The sequence below is a fragment of the Bos taurus genome, chromosome 7 (genome assembly GCF_002263795.3).
Source record: "Bos taurus isolate L1 Dominette 01449 registration number 42190680 breed Hereford chromosome 7, ARS-UCD2.0, whole genome shotgun sequence".
NCBI lineage: Eukaryota > Metazoa > Chordata > Mammalia > Artiodactyla > Bovidae > Bos > Bos taurus.
The window spans coordinates 10,950,512-10,973,543 of record NC_037334.1 but is presented as its reverse complement, the minus strand read 5'-3'; the positions used below and the strand labels follow the sequence as shown (position 1 = coordinate 10,973,543).

Here is a 23,032-nt window from a genome sequence, read left to right as displayed (position 1 = left end):
CTGGGTAACAAATTCCCACCCATGTAAAACCAGAAAAAAAAAAGTAAATCTTGCATGGTACAACTGGGATGGCTGCTCAGATTTTTACAATGCTGAAATCATTCTGTCCACCTGGACTGCATTCTTATTGAGGCTCGGAGTCCTCATCCAACCCTCTGACTTCTGGCAAGGTTCAGTTCCTTGTGGTTGTTGGACTGAGGTCTCATTGTCTTCCTATCTGTCAGCAAGGGAGCTGGGTATAGCTCTCAGGGCCTATATGTGTTCCTTCTCAGGTGGCCTCTCCTGGACCCTCTCACAGTGTCTCTATCTGAAGGCCACCAGGAGAATCTCCCTCACATGAAAAGTCTCTAAACTTTGAATGTTTTCTCCAAAAAAAAAAAGAAAGCTCGGTTTGTGTTTTTGCCTTTTTTTTTTTTTTTTTGTAGAGGAAGTTCTTTTTTTGTTTGTTTGTTTTTCTCAAACTGGAGGATAATTGCTTTACAATGTTGTTTTGGTTTCAGTGATAAACAATGTGAATTAGCCATGGTGATTTAGTCTCTAAGTCATCTCCAACTCTTGCAACCCAATAGGCTGTAGCCCCCAAGACTGCTTTTCCGTGGACTTTCCCAGGAAAGAATACTGGAGTGGGTAGCCATTCTCTTCTCCATGGGATCTTCCCAACACAGGGATGAAACCTGTGTCTCATGTCTCCTGTGTTCTTTACTGCATTCTTTATCACCACCTTGGAAGCCCACCCAGATTCGCATTTGACTTCAAACCTGGAAGTGGTTACGTATACCACAGGGGACAGTGATATGGTTGTCAATAGAATTCTCAATACCATGAGGGTCTTCTGGAATTGAGTGCACAGGGGCTGTAGAGAGAAAGATTTGATGATGGCAGAGGTCAGAGGGGACCAGAGGAACCAGTGAGTACAGGTGAGTCAGGAGCAATCTTTGCCTCTTCACCTGACCAAGTGAGCTGCTTACTTTCTCTGGTTCATCAAATCCAACACTCTCTGGCAATCTGAAACAATGGGGAATTTACTGAAATAAAAGTGGCACTCACATGAAAGTAAGCATGAAATGACTGTAGCACAAAATGCTTAAGAATCACAGGAGCCCCCAGAGGTTTGAACAACAATCCAAGGCCATGTTTCCTACAGCCATGTGACTAGATGTCAAAATATCCATACTTAATTCACCATTTTACATTTATTAAAGAGTTAAAATATTGGGGCTTTGAATGCCAAGACAATAAGAAAGGAACCATCTCCATCTCACTTTGAACCCCAGACACTGAATTCCTCTTGGTCCAAAAACCAAAGTTGGCTTCTCCTGCACGTGTCAATAGATGTTTTACACAGTAAACACAATCTATGTATTTCTTATTTGATCCTTCTTTTTTCACACATCTGATAGATTATTCTCTTGAGTCTACAAAGAGATTCTCCATTATTTTTGACCATGTGGCATTCTGTTGGATAAATTACATATCAAGTCTCTTATAGTGAGTGTTTTTGTTAGATCATTTGCTAATACAAACAATGTTGCAACTGTTTACACTTACTTCATTGATCTCATTTTTGATTATGCAGTTAGGTTGGATACTGCGTCAAATTCACAACTGCATGTTTGTAGATACTTCCATATTTCAGCATCTTGAGGTCACTCCATCGACCCTGCCAACAGTAGTATGTGTGTGTGTGTGCTCACTTTTGGTGAACTCTGTTGTGATTCCATGTACTGTAGCCTGCAAGCTCCTCTATCCATGGGATTTTCTGGGCAAGAATACTAGAGTGCATTGCCATGTCCACTTCCAGGATCTTGCCAACCTAGGGGTCAAACTCACATCTCTTGCATTTCTTGCATTGGCAGGCAGATTTCTTATCCTGAGCCACATGTTTCCCTACAGCCTCACCAAAAGGCTATTATCCAAATTTGTACTTTTACCCATCTGAGAGGAAAATAGCATATCTAGGGAAAGATGTGTATCTTTGTATTCTTTTTATTTTCAGTGGAAGGGAACATCTTTCTTTATGAGTCAGTAATATTTCAATCTCTGGAAACAATTTGTTCATATCCTTGGTATATTTTTCTATTAGCTTGTAGTACTTTTCTTATGGGTTGGGGGACACTCTTTAGATATGCTGTTGGTGAAACTAAAGACTCTCAAGTCTTACAGTACATCAAAAATCATCTGGAGGGCTTGTTATTTATTTGACATTTTACTGATAAATGTCATACATAACCTAGGACCCAGCATACCAATTCATGCCCATATCTTTATTCATGAACTTCCCACTACCCTCATCCACACTACTGTACCTGGTGAAATCAGGTTCACTGATTTCAGGTTCACTGATTTCCACTTATCACATTTTTTAGGAAGCCAGGGAGGTCCGTTGTTTTCTTTTCATTAGCACATAGAGAATCACCTGGACAGAGAATGTTCTAGGTCATTTCATGAAAAGGAAAAAGATAGGGACATCATTGGAGGGACCAGGCCAGAGGGACCTCCCATTTCACAAATATAATTGACCATTTGTATTTGTCTACCCACTAGATGGTAAGGTTTGTGAAATCAGAAATCTTGCCTGTGTTATTTTTAATGCAAAGAGTCAGCACAAAGCCTTGTGCACAAAACATCCACAGTAATATCAGTTGATTGAAACTGGGGATATTTATTCAACATCATAAGGTTACTGAGATGTTGATAAGGATTGCATTGAATCTATAGGTCAATTTGCTGCAATGCTACCATTTTAACAGTATTGTCTTCTGATCCATGAATGTGGCACGTTGATCCATTTCTTTGGGTCTTCTTTGACTTCTTTTGACAATCTTCTTTAGTTTTCGGTGTAAAAGTTTTGCAGTTTCTAACAAAGTGTCATTTTTACATATTCCTTCTCAGGAGACTTAAATTAACGGCTGAATCAGATGATCTTGTATCCTGTTCGGAAAGGAAAATTCTGAACTGTCATCTTCGAGCAAAACTTTTAAAATATGTTTTCATGTTTGTTACAGAAAATCTTCACAGAACCATTGTGTAAGGAAGTATGATGGGAATTGTTGATATTTAGATTGCTGGGAGAATTTTGCTTTTCTACTCCATATGGTATGCTCACCTCACTCTCGGCATAGTCAAAGGACTCTGATGTAATTCCCCAGTTGCCTTAGATTAAATCACCTACTTCAACCTTGTTCTACAAAGTTCCTCAAGTTTGTAGGTATATGAAGATATTTGGAGGTATATGACAAGGAAAATGAGCTTCAGAAAACTGACTTCAAATACCATAAGACAGGAAAGTAAGGTTCAAATACATACATGGAGGGTAAACAATTGCTATGGTGTCCCAAATTTTTCCTGGATTATGTCCTAAAAACACTTGAGTTACAAGCAAGCAGGACAGTTGTTTTCAATACATACATGCTTCCATTTCTTCACCCTCAAATTTATGCATGAGAAAAATATATTTTACTACTCACCATCTGTGTGGGTGTTTGTAAGTCACTCTGTAGTGTCTGACTCTTTGTGACCCCATAGTTCATAGACCACCAGGCTCTTCTGTCCATGGAATTCTCCAGGCAAGAATACTGGAGTGGATAGCTATTCCTTTCTTCAGGGGATCTTCCTGACCCACAGATTGAAGGCAGGCCTCCTGCATTGTAGGCAGATTCTTTACCATCTGAGCCACCATGGAAGCTCAGTACACACCATGTACTGCACTAAATTAAGAGATCTAGTTTCTAATTTCACAGAGCTTACATGTTAAAGAAAAGGCTTTGTTAAGAATAAAATCAGAATCCTGTAAATAAATAAAATCTCTACATCCTTACAATTGTAAGATGTGCTGGGTTAGAAAGAGTATACTGCTACTGCACATTTTTTAAGTTTTACTTACATGTATAACAAACTATTTCATTCTCAGAATGAGATCTTGGCAAGATCCAAGTCCAGTGGGACATAGAAATGTCCCATGGACATCCACTGACCAGATTTGTATCAATTTAAACCAAATGGAAAATGACTTTAAATGATCATAATGTGTTAAATTTAAAATATCCATGAGTACATAATGATATTTAACATATTTGAAAATAAGTGTAGAAGATATGACAGAAGTAGATAATGACAATTTTTCAGTATCCAGTAAATCACCACTAAAAGCACTGGGGGAAATTTTGTTGAAAAAACTGGCCAATCTCACAATGCTAAAGAATTCTCTTAAGTGATTATTGATTTATTACAAGGACCAAAGTGTATTTTTGTAATGTTAGATCAGATAGGCACCAAATGAACTTAATGATCAATCTTAACATCAATAATATCAGTATGATGTTATATATTTCCTGATAAGACATGAACTAAAAACATCCCGTTTGTGCTAAAGGTTTGTGCCCATATCACAAGTATGTGTGTGTGTGTGTGTGTGTGTGTGTGTGTGCTGTTGCTTCAGTCATGTCCAGCCCTCCAGGCTCCTCTGTCCTTTGGATTCTCCAGGCAAGAATACAAGAGTGGGTTGCCTCTAGTATTGATCACTTCCAGGGCATCTTTCCGTTTGAGGAATCGAACCCTCATCTGCCTGTGTCTTCCTGCATTGCAGGCAGATTCTTTACCCACTAAGCCATCGGAGATGCCCAATCAATTTAACCTGTATCTAATCTAAACTTTAGACCGAGGCTTAACAAATCCAGGAAGCTGCTTGTCTTGAGTGCTTGTGAAACAGTCTGCATTGCAGGCTGATTCTTTACCCACTAAGCCACCGGAGAAGCCCAATTTAACCTATGTCTAATCTAACCTTTAGACCGAGGTTTAGCAAATCCAGGAAGCTGCCTGTCTTGAGTGCTTGTGAAACAGTCTGCATTGCAGGCAGACTCTTTACCCACTAAGCCATTGGAGAAGCCCAATCAATTTAACCTCTATCTAATCTAACCTTTAGACCGAGGCTTAGCAAATCCAGGAAGCTGTCTGTCTTTGCAAATAAACTTTTACTGGTTCGGAACCACACTAGTCACTGGTTTATTGTCCATAGTTGCTTTCAGGCTACAGTGTGAAGTTGAGTGCTTGTGAAACAGTCTGCAAAACCACAAAGCCAAAATTTTTTACCATCTGGACCTTTCCAGAAAAACCTTTCTGGTACCTGTTCTTTGAGACCAGACTTTCAGTACACATGAAACACAGAGGAAAGGCACACAAGTTAAATAACCATGATGAAGCAGTCAGGCAAATACAAAACAGGAAATTTTTCTAATGTCAGTATCACTGTAAAAGGTGCATAAGGCTATCTAGATAAAAGTCACGAAGTGACATGGCAATAAAATTCACTGTCAACTTTAGTAGTGAGAGGCAAGGAGGCCAGGGGTCTCCAAACAGAAGAAATAGACTGCAAGTGTCAGACATTTTTTTATCTCCTTCTTAAGTGACAGGAGGAAACAAACAAGTGCTAGATTCTTTCCCCTTCTCTATATAAATTTTAAGAGTTTTTTCTTAAAATTCTGTGTTGCCATGATGACACCTGGGTCCACCTGAACTTAACTTTTCTCAAACTTTGAGCTAACCAATGCGTTTTTCTTATGGAAATGTTTGTCGTAAGCTATGTTAATGAGCTATGTATTTACCCTAGACTCTGTCCTTTCTTCAAGTCCTTTTGCTTAAGACTCAGACCCAATGAGGGTTCAACAAACCTGTATGTTTTACTCATACATTGGTCTCCTAATCTATGTTAATGAAACTATTTATTTACTTCAAAACCTGCCTTTCTTCATGATTCATGTCAATCGTTTTATGGCCTGGGATGACTCACCTGGTGCTAATGTTATCTCAAAATGCATGTTGTGGGTGACAGGTCTGGTGCCACTCTGAGTTTTGAGACACCTCCTTTCTCTAATTAACAGCTTGCTGATAGGTATATAGCATGCAGCTAAAGGCTAGCAGATTTCCCTGGTGATTCAGACGGTAAAGCATCTGTCTACAATGTGGGAGACCCGGATTTGATCCCTGGATTGGGAAGATCCCCTGGAGAAGGAAATGGCAATGCACTCCAGCACTCTTGCCTGGAAAATCCCATGGACAGAGGAGCCTCGTAGGCTACAGTCCATGGGGTCGCAAAGAGTCGGACACAACTGAGCGACTTCACTTTCACTTTCACTTTCAAAGGCCAGCAGGGGGCACTCTTTCTGCCCCCTTCTGGTGTCTATGTCAGAAGCTTTCTCTATCTCTTTTATACTTTAATAAAACTTAATTGCACAATAGCTCTGAGAGATCAAGCCTCGTCACTGGCCCCAGATTGAACTTCTCTCCTCCAGAGGCCAAGAATCCTGGCGTCTTTCATGGCTCAGCAACAGGCTTTCAGTAGGACTCTGATTTGGATATATGCTATAAAAATATTTTGGAAACAATTGGGATAAATTGAATATGTATGAGATATTAAAGTTATTATGAAATTATTTTCTTGGCTATAATAGCATTATAATCATGTACAGCATATCCTATAAATTCTTCAATATTTGATGAAGATATATTAAAGAAAAAAGTGTTACAGTATGTTCCCTGAAAATCATGTATTAGCAGGAAAATATATGTATGTGTAAATACATTGTGAAAGATTTTTAATATGGCATTATGTGAATAACTGTCGTCTCAAGGTAGAGTACATATAATTTTGTGTGTCATTACACAAAATTCTCTTTGTTTAAACTTATAAATAAAATCTATCATAAAAAAAAAAAATCGGAGAAGGCAATGGCAACCCACTCCAGTACTCTTGCCTGGAAAATCCCATGGACAGAGGAGCCTGGTAGGCTGCAGTCCATGGGTTGCTAAGAGTCAGATATGACTGAGCAACTTCACTTTTACTTTTCACTTTCATGCATTGGAGAAGGAAATGGCAACCCACTCCAGTGTTCTTGCCTGGAGAATCCCAGGGACGGGGGAGCCTGGTGGGCTGCCGTCTATGGGGTTGCACAGAGTCGGACACGACTGAAGTGACTTAGCATTAGCATCATAAAAATAAATGCTTAATTAATTATTAATTCCTAATATATATATACTAATGAATTTCTAGGTTTACAAAGCTAAGTTTGTAAATAGATATCTTATAAATATAAGGATTTTTATTGCTATATGGTGATGATACAAAATCTAAAAATTAAAAAAAAAAAAACATTATTATAATACAGAAGGAATAGAGGGTATTTCTACTTCTGCTTAGGAAATAGAAAATGGCAACCAGTAACAGCAAACTCATAAGAAATATCCAGATAAACTACAAAGTCATTCATTTTCTTAGACTCAGAGAGAGCTGATATACAGCAAAGTAACCTAAACTCTAAGAAAAGACTCTATCATCCACGGAGAGACCATCAGGAAGGAACACTGATACACATATGCAAGCCCAAAAAACAATGATCTAGCTGTCACAGATGATAGGAGGAATTCATTTAAATTTTTAATCAGAGAAAATGCTTTCAGCTTTTCACTGTTCAGTATGATGTTAATTGTGGGTTTTTCTTATATGGCCTTTTCCACAAAACTAGAACAAAAAAATTAAATGTGAATGGAATTGCAAAAGCAACCTTGAGAAAGAAAAACAGAACTAAAGGAATCAAGCTCTCTAATTTCAGACTACACTACAAATTATAATTATCAAAACTGCATGGTATTGACACACACACACACACACAAAAAAAAAAAACAGAAATACAGAACAATGGAATAGCATAAAATTCCAGAGATAAATTCATGTACCTATGGTCACCTAATCTATGACAAAAGAAGGAAAAATATACAATGGAGAAAAGACAGTGTCTTCAATAAGTGGTGCTAGGAGAACTGGACAGCTACATATAAAAGATTGACATTAGGACACTTTTAAACACCATACCAAAAAAAAAAAGAAAGAAAATCAAAATGGATTAAAGACCTAAATGTAAGACTGCTGCTGCTGCTAACTCCCTTCAGTCATGTCCGACTCTGTGCGACCCCACAGGCGGCAGCCTATCAGGCTCCCCGTCCCTGGGATTCTCCAGGCAAGAACACTGGAGTGGGTTGCCATTTCCTTCTCCAATGCATGAAAGTGAGAAGTGAAAGTGAGAAGAGAAAGTGAAGTCGCTCAGTCGTGTCCGACTCTTGCGACCCCATGGACTGCAGCCTACCAGGCTTCTCCGCCCATGGGATTTTCCAGGCAAGAGCACTGGAGTGGGGTGCCATTGCTTCTCTGAAATGTAAGACTAGATATGGTAAAACTCTTGGAGGAAAACAAAGGCACAACACCCTTTGACAGAAATCACAGCAGTATCTTTTGGGGTTCATCTTCTACAGTAATGGAAATAAAAATAAAAACAAACAAATGAGACCTAATTAAAATCAAAAGTTTTTGCACAGCAAAGGAAACTATAAATGAAAGGAAAAGACAACATACAGAGTGGGAGAAGATATTTGCAAATGACGCAACAAACAAGGAGTTAATTTGCAAAATAAAAAATAGCTCATAGAACTCCATATAAAAAAAGAAAAAAAAAAACCCAACTGTGTGGACACAGTTGAAGAAGGACAGGGTGGGACAAGTTGGGAGGGTAGCATTGAAACATAAACTTTGCATGTGTGCATACTAAGTCGCTTCAGTTATGTTTGACTCTGTGTGACCATATGGAATGTAGACAGCCCCTCCCCCCCGCCCCCAGGCTCCTCTGTCCATGGGGATTCTCCAGGCAAGATACTGGAGTGGGTTATGAAGCCCTCCTCCAGGGGACCTTCCCAGCCCAGGAATTGAAACCACATCTCTTTTGTTTCCTGTGTTGATGGGCAGGTTCTTTACCACTAGTGCCACCTGGGAAGCCCCAAAACATATACATTACCATATGTAAAATGGATAGCCAGTGGGAACTTGCTGTATAATACAGGGAGCTCAAATCCAGTGCTCTGTGACAACCTAAAGATGTTGCATGGGGTGCGAGGTGAGAGAAAGGTTCAAGATGGAGGAACTGTGTGTATACCTATGGCTGATTCATGTTGATGTATGGCAGAAACTAACACAATATTGTAAAGCAATTATCCTTCAATTAAAAAATAAAATTAAAAAGATACTAGTTGAAGCAACTACACACCAATAAAATGGACTACCTAGAAGAAATTAATAAATTCTTAGAAAGGCATAACCTTCTAAGACTGAGCCAGGAAGAAATAGAAAACATGAATAGACTAATCACAAGTATTGAACTTTAAACTGTGATTAAAAATCTTCCAACAAACAAAAGTCCAGGACCAGATGGCTTCACAGGGAAATTCTATCAAGCATTTGGAGAAGAGTTAAAACCTATCCTTCTCAAACTATTCCAAAATTTCAGAGGGAAGAACACTCATAAGCTCATCCTATGAGTCCACCATTATCCTGATAACAAATCCAGACCAAGATATCATCAGGCCAATATCCCTAAAGGCTCAAATATCCTCAACAAAATACTACCAAACAAAAATCCAACAGCACATTTAAAGGATCATATACCATGATCAAGTGTGATCTATCCCAGGGATACAAGGATTCTTCAGTAAACACAAATCAATCAATGTGATACACCATATTAACAAATTGAAGAATAAAAACCATATGATCATCTTTAAGGATGCAAAAAAAGCTTTTGACAAAATTCAACACCCATTTATAATAAAAATTCTCCAGAAAGTGGGCACCGAGGGAATCTATCTCAGTACGATAAAGGCCATATAAGACAAACCCACAGCAAATATTATTCTCAATGGTCAAAACTGAAAGTATTTCCTCTGGGATCAGGAACAAGACAAGGATGTCCAATCTCACCACTATTATTCAACGTAATTTTCAAAGTCCTAGACGTGTCAATCAGAGAAGAAAAAGAAATAAAATGATTGAAATTGAAAAAGAAGCTAAACTGTCACTGATTACAGATGACATGATACTGTGTATAGAAAATCCTAAAGATGCTATGAGAAAACTGTTAAAACTAGATCTAAACAATGAATTTGGTAAAAGTGCAGGATATGAAATTAATAGGCAGAAATCTCTTGCTTTTCTATATACAAAAATCAAAATATTAGAAAGAGAAATTAAAGAAATAATTTCATGTTCCAACAACCCAATCAAAAAATGCATTGAAGATCTATATAGACATTACGCCAAGGAGGATATACAAATGGCCAAAAAGTACACAAAAAGATGTTCAGCATCACTAAATATTAGGGACATACAAATCAAAATTCTCATGAGGTATCACCCCACACTGGTCACAGTGTCCATCATCAAATAATCTACAAACAACAAATGCTGGAGAGGGTGTGGAGAAAAGGGAACCTTCCTACACTGTTGATGGGAAAGTAAACTGGTACAGCCACTATGGAGAACAATATGCAAACTGTGGGGTGTCTGTAGGATTAGGGAGCAGAAGCACTTCCACAAGGGGACTGAGGCCAAGGGAAGAGTGAAGGGAATAGGGGACTGGTGTTGTCATGTCCAAGAGATGGACAATAAGAGCTCAACCTTTAGAACTAGAGGATGCAGTGAGATGAGGGCCAGGTACAAGTCGAGAGAGCACTTTCATCAGAAACCCACCCTGCCAACACTTGATCTTGGACATTAAGGCCCCGAAACTATGACAAAATAAATTTCTGCTGTTTAAGACACTCAGTCTATATTTTGTTGTGGCAGCTCTAGCAGAACTGATAATCATGGCCACATAGAAAACAGTAAAGGTAAAAAATGCAAACAAGGAAAATTATCATAATTCCATCACACAGACTACTAGAAAATTTGAGGGATATGTTTTTCTCATCTTTAAAAACATATCAGGAATATTTTCTTTTGTTATCAAATATGAATCTCAGACTATGTTGAACTTTGTTGAAGAATAAAATCCTTAGTTTTAGACCTGCCAAGGTTTAGGGATGCTGGGGTGGCATGAGGGAAATCTTTGTGGTGATGGAATATTGATGGATCTTGATTGCAGTGACAGTTGCAGAAATCTACATATGTGATAAGATGACATGGAATTGCACACACATATCGTAGCAATGTCAGTTTCTTCATTTAAATATTGGATTATCATATGAAAATGTAATCTTTGTGGGGAAATGACTGAAGATTACACAGGACTTCTTAGTACTCTTTTGCAACTTCCTCTTAATTTATATTTCAAAATAAAACTAAATATTTCAAAATAAAAATAAAGAAGTCTGAGTTCTCTGAGCTTTCAGTACCTCTTTCCTCCCCTGGGAGGATTCTTGGCTTTTTTTTTCCCAGCATGGCCCCAAACACCAGTCTTCACTTCCATCCCAAGCGAAGAAAACAAGAAAGCGAGGCCGACTCCTGCCTCCAGGCCAGATGAGGCATCTGCTACTTCAAACTTTCTGAAGGAAGAAAAAGAACAGCAAGAAGCAATTGAACATATTGATGAAGTGCAAAATGAAAGAAACAGACTTAATGAAGAAGCCAATGAGGAGATTTTGGAAAGTAGAACAGAAATATAACAAACTCCACCAACCATCATCCCCATGGAAAAGAAATGAAAAAAGCAAAATGGCTGACTGGGGAGGCCTTACAAATAGCTGTGAAAAGAAGAGAAGTGAAAACCAAAGGAGAGAAGGAAAGATATACCCATTTGAATGCAGATTTCCAAAAATAAAAATCAGAGATAAGAAAGCCTTCTTCAGTGATCAATGCAAGGAAATAGAGAACAACAGAATGGGAAAGACTAGAGATCTCTTGAAGAAAATCAGAGATGCGAAGGGAACATTTCCTGCAAAGATGGGATTGATAAAGGACAGAAATGGTATGGAGCTAACAGAAGCAGCAGAAGATATTAAGAAGAGATGGCAAGAATACACAGAAGAACTGTACAAAAAAGATCTTCATGATGGTGTGATCACTTACCTAGTGATCTTCAAGATAATCACGATGGTGTGATCACTAACCTAGAACCAGACATCCTGGAATGTGAAGTCAAGTGGGCCTTAGAAAGCAAAACTATGAACAAAACTAGTGGAGGTGATGGAATTCCAGTTGAGCTATTTCAAATCCTGAAAGATGATGCTGTGAAAGTGCTGCACTCAGTATGCCAGCAAATTTGGAAAACTCAGCAGTGGCCACAGGACTGGAAAAGGTCAGTTTTCATTCCAATCCCAAAGAAAGGCAATGCCAAAGAATGCTCAAACTACCGCACAATTGCACTCATCTCACATGCTAGTAAAGTAATGCTTAAAATTCTCCAAGCCAGGCTCCAATTCAGCAGTACATGAACCGTGAACTTCCAGATGTTCAATCTGGTTTTAGAAAAGGCAGAGGAACCAGAGATCAAATTGCCAACATCTGCTGGATCATCGAAAAAGCAAGAGAGTTCCAGAAAAACATCCATTTCTGCTTTATTGACTGTGCCAAAGCCCTTGACTGTGTGAATCACAATACACTGCGGAAAATTCTGAAAGAGATGGGCATACCAGACCACCTGACCTGCGTCTTGAGAAACCTATATGCAGGTCAGGAAGCAACAGTTAGAACTGGCCATGGAACAACAGACTGGTTCCAAATAGGAAAAGGAGTACATCAGGGTTGTATATTGTCACCCTGCTTATTTAAATTATATGCAGAGTACATCATGAGAAACGCTGGGCTGGTGGAAGCACAAGCTGGAATCAAGATTGCCGGGAGAAATATCAATAACCTCAGATATGCAGATGACACCACCCTTATGGCAGAAAGTGAAGAGGAACAAAAAAGCCTCTTGATGAAAGTGAAAGAGGAGAGTGAAAAAGTTGGCTTAAAGCTCAACATTCAGAAAATGAAGATCATGGCATACGGTCCCATCACTTCATGACAAGTAGATGGGGAAACAGTGGAAACAGTGTCAGACTTTGTTTGGGGGGGCTCCAAAATCACTGCAGATGGTAATGCAGCCATGAAACTAAAAGACACTACTCCTTGGAAGGAAAGTTATGACCAACCTGGATAGCATATTGAAAAGCAGAGACATTATTTTGCCAACAAAGGTGTGTCTAGTCAAGGCTATGGTTTTTCCAGTGGTCATGTATGGATGTGAGAGTTGGACTGTGAAGAGAGCTGAGCACCAAAGAATTGATGCTTTTGAACTGTGATATTGGAGAAGACTCTTGAGAGTCCCTTGGACTGCAAGGAGATCCATTCTGAAGGAGATCAGTCCTGGGTGTTCTTTGGAAGGAATGATGCTAAAGTTGAAACTCCAGTACTTTGGCCACCTCATGTGAAGAGTTGATTCATTGGAAAAGACTCTGATGCTGGGAGGGATTAGGGGTAGGAGGAGAAGGGGACGACAGAGGATGAGATGGCTGGATCGCATCACCGACTTGATGGACATGAGTTTGAGTGAACTCCGGGAGATGGTGATGGACAGGGAGGCCTGGCATACTGCAATTCATGGGGTTGCAAAGAGTCGGACACAACTGAGCGACAGAACTGAACTGCCAACCATTTTTAAGGAAGAGGTCAGAACTGATGGCAAAAATCCCCAAATTTGGGGTAACAGCATTTGATAACCATCCACAAGTGTCTGCACTGCTTGGGGAGAAGGGTGAAGAGTCGCTGCATTATTTGACAAGAGTTGAATTGACTGAATTTGAAGACATTAAATCAGGTTACAGAATAGATTTTTATTTTAATGAAAACCCTTATTTTGAAAACAAAATTCTCTCCAAAGAATTTCATCTGAATGAGAGTGGTGATCCATCTTCAAAGTCCACTGAAATCAAATGGAAATCTGGACAGGATTACATGAAACAATCAAGTCAAACACAGAATAAAACCAGCAGCAGGAAGAGACAGCATCAGGAACCAGAAAGCTTCTTCACCTAGTTTACTGATCATTCTGATGCAAGTACAGATGAGTTAAGAGAGGTCATCAAGATGATATTTGCCAAATCCATTACAGTACTACTTGGTTCCTGACATGGATGATGAGGAAGGGGAAGGAGAAGAAAACAACAATGATGAAGAGGATGAAAGATCGGAAGATACTGATGAAGAAGGGAATGAGAATGAAGGTGAAGAAGATGAGGGGCAGGAAGGAGAGGAAGATGAACAAGAAGATGACTAATGGAAGGAACACATTGATTCCAACTTTTTTATTTTCTCCAGTCCCTGGGAGCAAGTTGCAGTCTTTTTTGTTTTGTTTTGTTTTCTTCTCTTCTGTTCAGTCGCCCTGTTTTCGAGGTCTCTTTTCTCCTTTATACCATGGTTCACAACTTATTTGGTGGGGTTGGGGGGGATACCTTGAGCAGAATTCAGTGGGAAACAATCTCTACCCACTTCTGTTCCAAATTCATTTTTATCTCTTCCTGTCTCAAAAAAATTTTTATGGAATCAATACCACCATGCTCTGTGGGGAAAAAAGAAAAACCTTCTGCTCCCTTAGCTCTGCTGGAAACTGGAGGGTGCCATGCCCCTGTTAGTAGTGCATAGAATTCTAGCTTTTTTCCTCCCTTCTTTGTATATTGGGCTCAGAGATCACAAAGTCTCTCTATATGAATATGGACAGTTAGCATTTACCAACATGTATCTGTCTACTTTCTCTTGTTTAAAAAAAGAAAAAATAATAACTTTAAAAACAGGGTTATAAAAGATCAGCAAAGGTGGATTTGAGATGTTTGGGTGGGTTAAGTGGGCATTTTGGCAACATGGCTTTTCCTTTGGAATGTTTAATTATGATGTTTAATGGAAATCCTTGCAGTTTAAGATGACATTTTAAAATAAAATTCTCTCCTAATGATGACTTGAGCCCTGCCACTTGATGAGAGAATTAGCAGAACCTGTAAGATCTTATTTGCAATTGAAATTCTCTATTGTAATTTTGCTCCTGTTTATTTTTAAATTTTTCTTTTTGTTTCACTGGAAAGGAAAGATAATGTTCAGTTTTAAGTGTTAAAAGTGTACAAGTTGCTTGGTTACAATAAAACTAAATGTGTACACACGAAAAAAATTTTTAATCTGTTAATATATAGCAAATAAATAATTCTATTCACTCTGAACCAAGGTCCTCATACATGCAAAAAAAGACTAATAAAATGAGTCTTCATGTTTGATATAGGAGATCTTCATATATCAAAAAGACACGAAAACCACTTTTGAAGAGTCTTGCAGTACAAATACCAGTAATGCTACGCAAATACTTAGAAATTTCAGAGAAGTAATCATCAGGCAAAACAGGAGAAAGAAACATCCAGACCAGTGGTTTCCTGTTAGGTAATGAAAAGCAGCATACCTGTGCGCTAAGTCGCTTCAGTCATATCCAACTATTTGTGACCCTATGGGCCATAGCCTGCCAGGCTCCTCTGTCCACAGGAGTCTCCAGCTAAGAATATTGGAGTGGGTTGCCATGCCCTCCTTCAGGAGATCTTCCCAACACAGCTATTGAACCCTGTCTCTTCAGTCTCCTGTATTGGCAGGTAGGTGCTTTACCACTAGCGCCACCTGGATGAGCCCCATGAAAAGCAGAAGTCATACTGAAGGCCAGAAGTCCCTCCCCCACACACAGAGAAAGAAAAGACATCTTCTGTGGCTGGGCTTGCTGGTCTCTGCACCATGAGAAACAGGTATCTAAGTTTGCTTCCAGGTAAGTAAATTACCAGGAGGAGCCTGGTAGGCTGCAGTCCATGGGGTCGTGAAGAGTTGGACACGACTGAGCGACTTCACTTTCACTTTTTAAATTTTATTTTATTTTTAAACTTTACATAATTGTATTAGTTTTGCCAAATATCAAAATGAATCCGCCACAGGTATACATGTGTTCCCCATCCTGAACCCTCCTCCCTCCTCCCTCCCCATACCATCCCTCTGGGTCGTCCCAGTGCACTAGCCCCAAGCATCCAGTATCGTGTATCGAACCTCGACTGGCAACTCGTTTCTTACATGATATTTTACATGTTTCAATGCCATTCTCCCAAATCTTCCCACCCTCTCCCTCTCCCACAGAGTCCATAAGACTGTCCTATACATAAGTGTCTCTTTTGCTGTCTCGTATACAGGGTTATTGTTACCATCTTTCTAAATTCCATATATATGCGTTAGTATACTGTATTTATGTTTTTCCTTCTGGCTTACTTCACTCTGTATAATAGGCTCCAGTTTCATCCATCTCATTAGAACTGATTCAAATGTATTCTTTTTAATGGCTGAGTAATACTCCACTGTGTATATGTACCACTGCTTTCTTATCCATTCATCTGCTGATGGACATCTAGGTTGCTTCCATGTCCTGGCTATTATAAACAGTGCTGTGATGAACATTGGGGTACACGTGTCTCTTTCCCTTCTGGTTTCCTCAGTGTGTATGCCCAGTAGTGGGATTGCTGGATCATAAGGCAGTTCTATTTCCAGTTTTTTAAGGAATCTCCACACTGTTCTCCATAGTGGCTGTACTAGTTTGCATTCCCACCAACAGTGTAAGAGGGTTCCCTTTCCTCCACACCCTGTCCAGCATTTATTATTTGTAGACTTTTGGATCACAGCCATTCTGACTGGTGTGAAATGGTACCTCATAGTGGTTTTGATTTGCATTTGTCTGATAATGAGTGATGTTGAGCATCTTTTCATGTGTTTGTTAGCCATCTGTATGTCTTCTTTGGAGAAATGTCTATTTAGTTCTTTGGCCCATTTTCTGATTGGGTCATTTATTTTTCCGGAGTTGAGCTGTAGGAGTTGCTTGTATATTTTTGAGATTAGTTGTTTGTCAGTTGCTTCATTTGCTATTATTTTCTCCCATTCTGAAGGCTGTCTTTTCACCTTGCTAATAGTTTCCTTCGATGTGCAGAAGCTTTTAAGGTTAATGAGGTCCCATTTGTTTATTTTTTATTTTATTTCCAATATTCTGGGATGTGGGTCATAGAGGATCCTGCTGTGATGTATGTCAGAGAGTGTTTTGCCTATGTTCTCCTCTAGGAGTTTTATAGTTTCTGGTCTTACGTTGAGATCTTTAATCCATTTTGAGTTTATTTTTATGTATGGTGTTAGAAAGTGGTCTAGTTTCATTCTTTTACAAGTGGTTGACCAGATTTCCCAGCACCACTTGTTAAAGAGATTGACTTTAATCCATTGTATATTCTTGCCTCCTTTGTCAAAGATAAGGTGTCCATATGTGCGTGGATTTATCTCTGGGCTTTCTATTTTGTTCCATTGATCTATATTTCTGTCTTTGTGCCAGTACCATACTGTCTTGATAACTGTGGCTTTGTAGTAGAGCCTGAAGTCAGGTAGGTTGATTCCTCCAGTTCCATTCTTCTTTCTCAAGATCGCTTTGGCTATTCGAGGTTTTCTGTATTTCCATACAAACTGTGAAATTATTTGTTCTAGCTCTGTGAAGAATACTGTTGGTAGCTTGATAGGGATTGCGTTGAATCTATAAATTGCTTTGGGTAGTATACTCATTTTCACTATACTGATTCTTCCAATCCATGAACATGGTATATTTCTCCATCTATTAGTGTCCTCTTTGATTTCTTTCACCAGTGTTTTATAGTTTTCTATATATAGGTCTTTAGTTTCTTTAGGTAGATATATTCCTAAGTATTTTATTCTTTCTGTTGCAATGGTGAATGGAATTGTTTCCTTAATTTCTCTCTCTGTTTTCTCATTATTAGTGTATAGGAATGCAAGGGATTTCTGTGTGTTGATTTTATATCCTGCAACTTTACTGTAGTCATTGATTATTTCTAGTAATTTTCTGGTGGAATCTTTAGGGTTTTCTATGTAGAGGATCATGTCATCTGCAAACAGTGAGAGTTTTACTTCTTCTTTTCCAATTTGGATTCCTTTTATTTCTTTTTCTGCTCTGATTGCTGTGGCCAAAACTTCCAAAACTATGTTGAATAGTAATGGTGAAAGTGGGCACCCTTGTCTTGTTCCTGACTTTAGAGGAAATGCTTTCAATTTTTCACCATTCAAGATAATGTTTGCTGTGGGTTTGTCATATATAGCTTTTATTATGTTGAGGTATGTTCCTTCTATTCCTGCTTTCTGGAGAGTTTTTATCATAAATGGATGTTGAATTTTGTCAAAGGCTTTCTCTGCATCTATTGAGATAATCATATGGTTTTTATTTTTCAATTTGTTAATGTGGTGTATTACGTTGATTGATTTGTGGATATTGAAGAATCCTTGCATCCCTGGGATAAAGCCCACTTGATCATGGTGTATGATCTTTTTAATGTGTTGTTGGATTCTGATTGCTAGAATTTTGTTAAGGATTTTTGCATCTATGTTCATCAGTGATATTGGCCTGTAGTTTTCTTTTTTTGTGGCATCTTTGTCCGGTTTTGGTATTAGGGTGATGGTGGCCTCATAGAATGAGTTTGGAAGTTTACCTTCCTCTGCAATTTTTTGGAAGAGTTTGAGCAGGATAGGTGTCAGCTCTTCTCTAAATTTTTGGTAGAATTCAGCTGTGAAGCCGTCTGGACCGGGGCTTTTGTTTGCTGGAAGATTTTTGATTACAGTTTCAATTTCCATGCTTGTGATGGGTCTGTTAAGATTTTCTATTTCTTCCTGGTCGAGTTTTGGAAAGTTGTACTTTTCTAAGAATTTGTCCATTTCTTCCACGTTGTCCATTTTATTGGCATATAATTGTTGATAGTAGTCTCTTATGATCCTTTGTATTTCTGTGTTGTCTGTTGTGATCTCTCCATTTTCGTTTCTAATTCTGTTGATTTGATTTTTCTCCCTTTCTTTCTTGATGAGTCTGGCTAATGGTCTGTCAATTTTATTTATCCTTTCAAAGAACCAGCTTTTGGTTTTGTTGATTTTTGCTATGGTCTCTTTTTTTTCTTTTGCATTTATTTCTGCCCTAATTTTTAAGATTTCTTTCCTTCTACTAACCCTGGGGTTCTTCATTTCTTCCTTTTCTAGTTGCTTTAGGTGTAGAGTTAGGTTATTTATTTGACTTTTTTCTTGTTTCTTGAGGTATGCCTGTATTGCTATGAACTTTCCCCTTAGGACTGCTTTTACCGTGTCCCACAGGTTTTGGGTTGTTGTGTTTTCATTTTCATTCGTTTCTATGCAAATTTTGATTTCTTTTTTGATTTCTTCTGTGATTTGTTGGTTATTCAGCAGCGTGTTGTTCAGCCTCCATATGTTGGAATTTTTAATAGTTTTTCTCCTGTAATTGAGATCTAATCTTACTGCATTGTGGTCAGAAAAAATGGTTGGGATGATTTCTATTTTTTTGAATTTACCAAGGCTAGCTTTATGGCCCAGGATGTGATCTATCCTGGAGAAGGTTCCATGTGCGCTTGAGAAAAAGGTGAAAATCATTGTTTTGGGATGAAATGTCCTATAGATATCAATTAGGTCTAACTGGTCTATTGTATCGCTTAAAGTTTGTGTTTCCTTGTTAATTTTCTGTTTAGTTGATCTATCCATAGGTGTAAGTAGGGTATTAAAGTCTCCCACTATTATTGTGTTATTGTTAATTTCTCCTTTCATACTTGTTAGCATTTGTCTTACGTACTGTGGTGCTCCCGTGTTGGGTGCATATATATTTATAATTGTTATATCTTCTTCTTGGATTGATCCTTTGATCATTGTGTAGTGACCTTCTTTGTCTCTTTTCACAGCCTTTGTTTTAAAGTCTATTTTATCTGATATGAGTATTGCTACTCCTGCTTTCTTTTGGTCCCTACTTGCATGGAAAATCTTTTTCCAGCCCTTCACTTTCAGTCTGTATGTGTCCCCTGTTTTGAGGTGGGTCTCTTGTAGACAGCATATGTAGGGGTCTTGTTTTTGTATCCATTCAGCCAGTCTTTGTCTTTTGGTTGGGGCATTCAACCCATTTACGTTTAAGGTAATTACTGATAAGTATGATCCCATTGCCATTTACTTTATTGTTTTGAGTTCGAGTTTATACACTGTTTTTGTGTTTCCTGTCTAGAGAATATCCTTTAGTATTTGTTGGAGAGCTGGTTTGGTGGTGCAGAATTCTCTCAGCTTTTGCTTGTCTGAAAAGCTTTTAATTTCTCCTTCATACTTGAATGAGATCCTTGCTGGGTACAATAATCTGGGCTGTAGGTTATTTTCTTTCATCATTTTAAGTATGTCTTGCCATTCCCTCCTGGCTTGAAGAGTTTCTATTGAAAGATCAGCTGTTATCCTTATGGGAATTCCCTTGTGCGTTATTTGTTGTTTTTCCCTTGCTGCTTTTAATATTTGTTCTTTGTGTTTGATCTTTGTTAATTTGATTAATATGTGTCTTGGGGTGTTTCGCCTTGGGTTTATCCTGTTTGGGACTCTCTGGGTTTCTTGGACTTGGGTGATTATTTCCTTCCCCATTTTAGGGAAGTTTTCAACTATTATCTCAAGTATTTTCTCATGGTCTTTCTTTTTGTCTTCTTCTTCTGGAACCCCTATGATTCGAATGTTGTAGTGTTTAATATTGTCCTGGAGGTCTCTGAGATTGTCCTCATTTCTTTTCATTCGTTTTTCTTTTATCCTCTCTGATTCATTTATTTCTACCATTCTATCTTCTAATTCACTAATCCTATCTTCTGCCTCTGTTATTCTACTATTTGTTGCCTCCAGAGTGTTTTTAATTTCATTTATTGCATTATTCATTATATATTGACTCTTTTTTATTTCTTCTAGGTCCTTGTTAAACCTTTTTTGCATCTTCTCAATCCTTGTCTCCACAGTATTTATCTGTGATTCCATTTTAGTTTCAAGATTTTGGATCAATTTCACTATCATTATTCGGAATTCTTTATCAGGTAGATTCCCTATCTCTTCCTCTTTTGTTTGGTTTGGTGGGCATTTATCCTGTTCTTTTATCTGCTGAGTATTCCTCTGTCTCTTATCTTGTTTAAATTGCTGAGTTTGGGGGGTCCTTTCTGTATTCTGGCAGTTTGTGGGGTTCTCTTTATTGTGGCGTTTCCTCACTGTGTGTGGGTTTGTACAGGTGGCTTGTCAAGGTTTCCTGGTTAGGGAAGCTTGTGTCGGTGTTCTGGTTGGTGGAGCTGTATTTCTTCTCTCTGGAGTGCAATGAAGTGTCCAGTAATGAGTTATGAGATGTCTATAGTTTTGGGGTGACTTTGGGCAGCCTATATCTTGAAGCTCAGGGCTGTGTTCCTTTGTTGCTGGAGAATTTGCTTGGTATGTCTTGCCCTGGAACTTATTGGCCCTTGTGTGGTGCTTGGTTTCAGTGTCGGTATGGAGGCATTTGATGAGCTCCTGTCAATTAATGTTCCTTGGAGTCAGGAGTTCCCTGGAGTCAGGGTTTGGACTTAAGTCTCCTGCTTCCGGTTATCGGTCTTATTTTTACAGTAGTTTCAAAACTTCTCCTTCAATACAGCACCATTGATAAAACATCTACATTAAAGATGAAAAGTTTCTCTACAGTGAGGGTCACTCAGAGAGGTTCACAGGGTTACATGGAGAAGAGAAGAGGGAGGAGGGAGTTAGAGGTGACCCAAATGAGATGAGGTGAATCAATAGTGGAGAGAGTGGGCTAGCCAGTAGTCACTTCCTTATGTGCACTCCACAACTGGACCACTCAGAGATGTTCACGGAGTTATACAGAGAAGAGAAGAAGGAGGAAGGTGACAGAGGTGGCCAGAAGGATAAAAGGGGGGAATGAAAAGGAGGGAGACAGATCCAGCCAGTAATCAGTTCCCTAAGTGTTCTCCGCCGTCTGGAACACACAGAAATTCACAGAGTTGGGTAGAGTAGAGAGGGGTTAGGGAGGAGACACAGGCGACCTGGTGGAGAAAAAGGAGAGTCCAAAGGGAGAGAGAGCAGTCAAGCCAGTAATCTCGCTCCCTAGTGAAAAATGGGTCCTGAAGATTGGGTTCTTAAAGGTACAAAATTGGTAACAAATACATAAAAGCAAAAATTAAAAACCTAGAGTAGAGTTTGTAATTTCAAAAATACAATGTTAAAAAAAAAAAGAAGAAAAATAAAGAGAGAAAACAAACAAACAAAAACAAACAATGTCACAAAAATTATAAAGAAAATACAGGTACAAAATTGATATCATGCAGATATACAATGTTATATAAAAGAAGAAGAGAAAGAAACAGAGAAGAAGAAAAAAAGAAGTCACAGAAATTATATAAAAAAAAAAAAACTATAGGTACAAAATTGATAACATATACCAAAAAGCTAAAATTAAAAAACTAGAGTAGAGTTTGGAATTTCAAAAATACAATGTTAAAGAAAAGAAGAAAAAAAAAAAACAAGGTCAAAAAATTATAAAATATATATATATGAAGTTTGCTGAAGAAGAAAAAAATAGGGTCTTTTTTTTTTTTTTTTTTGCAAAGTAATAGGTTATAAAAGTGAAAATTAAAGGAACAATAGAGGACTTGAAATTTTTTTTAATTAAAAAAAAAGAATGATCATAAAAATAATAAAAATATATCTAGGACATTCTTGGTTTTGTTGGGGGTGTTGTGGGTTCAGTTCATTTTTGGCTAGTTCCTTGGTCAGACTTATATTTCTCAAGATCTATAGGCCCCTTCCTATGTAGTCCGTAGTAACCACAGGGTTTTGATCTATTGCCTGTAGCTTCCAAGGCGTTTCCCTCTGTTATATCTTCTTCTGTTTGCTAGTCTCTTCAGTATCTGGTTTCCGCCCTGACACAAAGGGGACGGTGGAGGACACTTTCTTTTTTTTTTTAGGCTTACTTGTTCAGTCGCGCTGTGGGGAGGGAGGAAGGGATGCTGCAAACAAATAACACTGGCGTGGGCTCGCAGTGCCTCAGCCACCCTGGGTCTGCCCCCGCTCACGGCGCGTGTAGCCACCCTGCCCACACTGCTCGGGCTCTAGGTTGTTCCGCCGGGAACAATCCGAGGCCAGCCCTGGGCTGCATGCACCTCCCAGGTCCAAGCTGCTCAGGTTCAGGCACGCGGGTAGTCCTCAGAGGCGCAGACTCAGTTGGGCCTGCGTTTTGTGCTCTTCCCAGGTCCGAGCAGCTCAGGTGATGAGGTGTTTGGCGAGTGCCAATGCTGCAACTTATCGCCTCCCCGCCACTCGGTTATCTGGGTGTAAAACCGGCGCACCTTCTCAGGCAGATGTTGA

General features: G+C 38.8%; 1 protein-coding gene and 1 pseudogene across 4 annotated transcripts in view; one reads left to right on the top strand and one right to left on the bottom strand.

The window, feature by feature from the left end:
• LOC100299045 (adhesion G protein-coupled receptor E2) overlaps positions 1-23,032 on the bottom strand; it is a 295,684-nt gene that overhangs the window by 70,009 nt on the left and 202,643 nt on the right. The gene's annotated exons all lie outside the window — the stretch shown is intronic.
• Positions 10,518-14,588, top strand: LOC132345812 (protein SET-like; annotated as a pseudogene).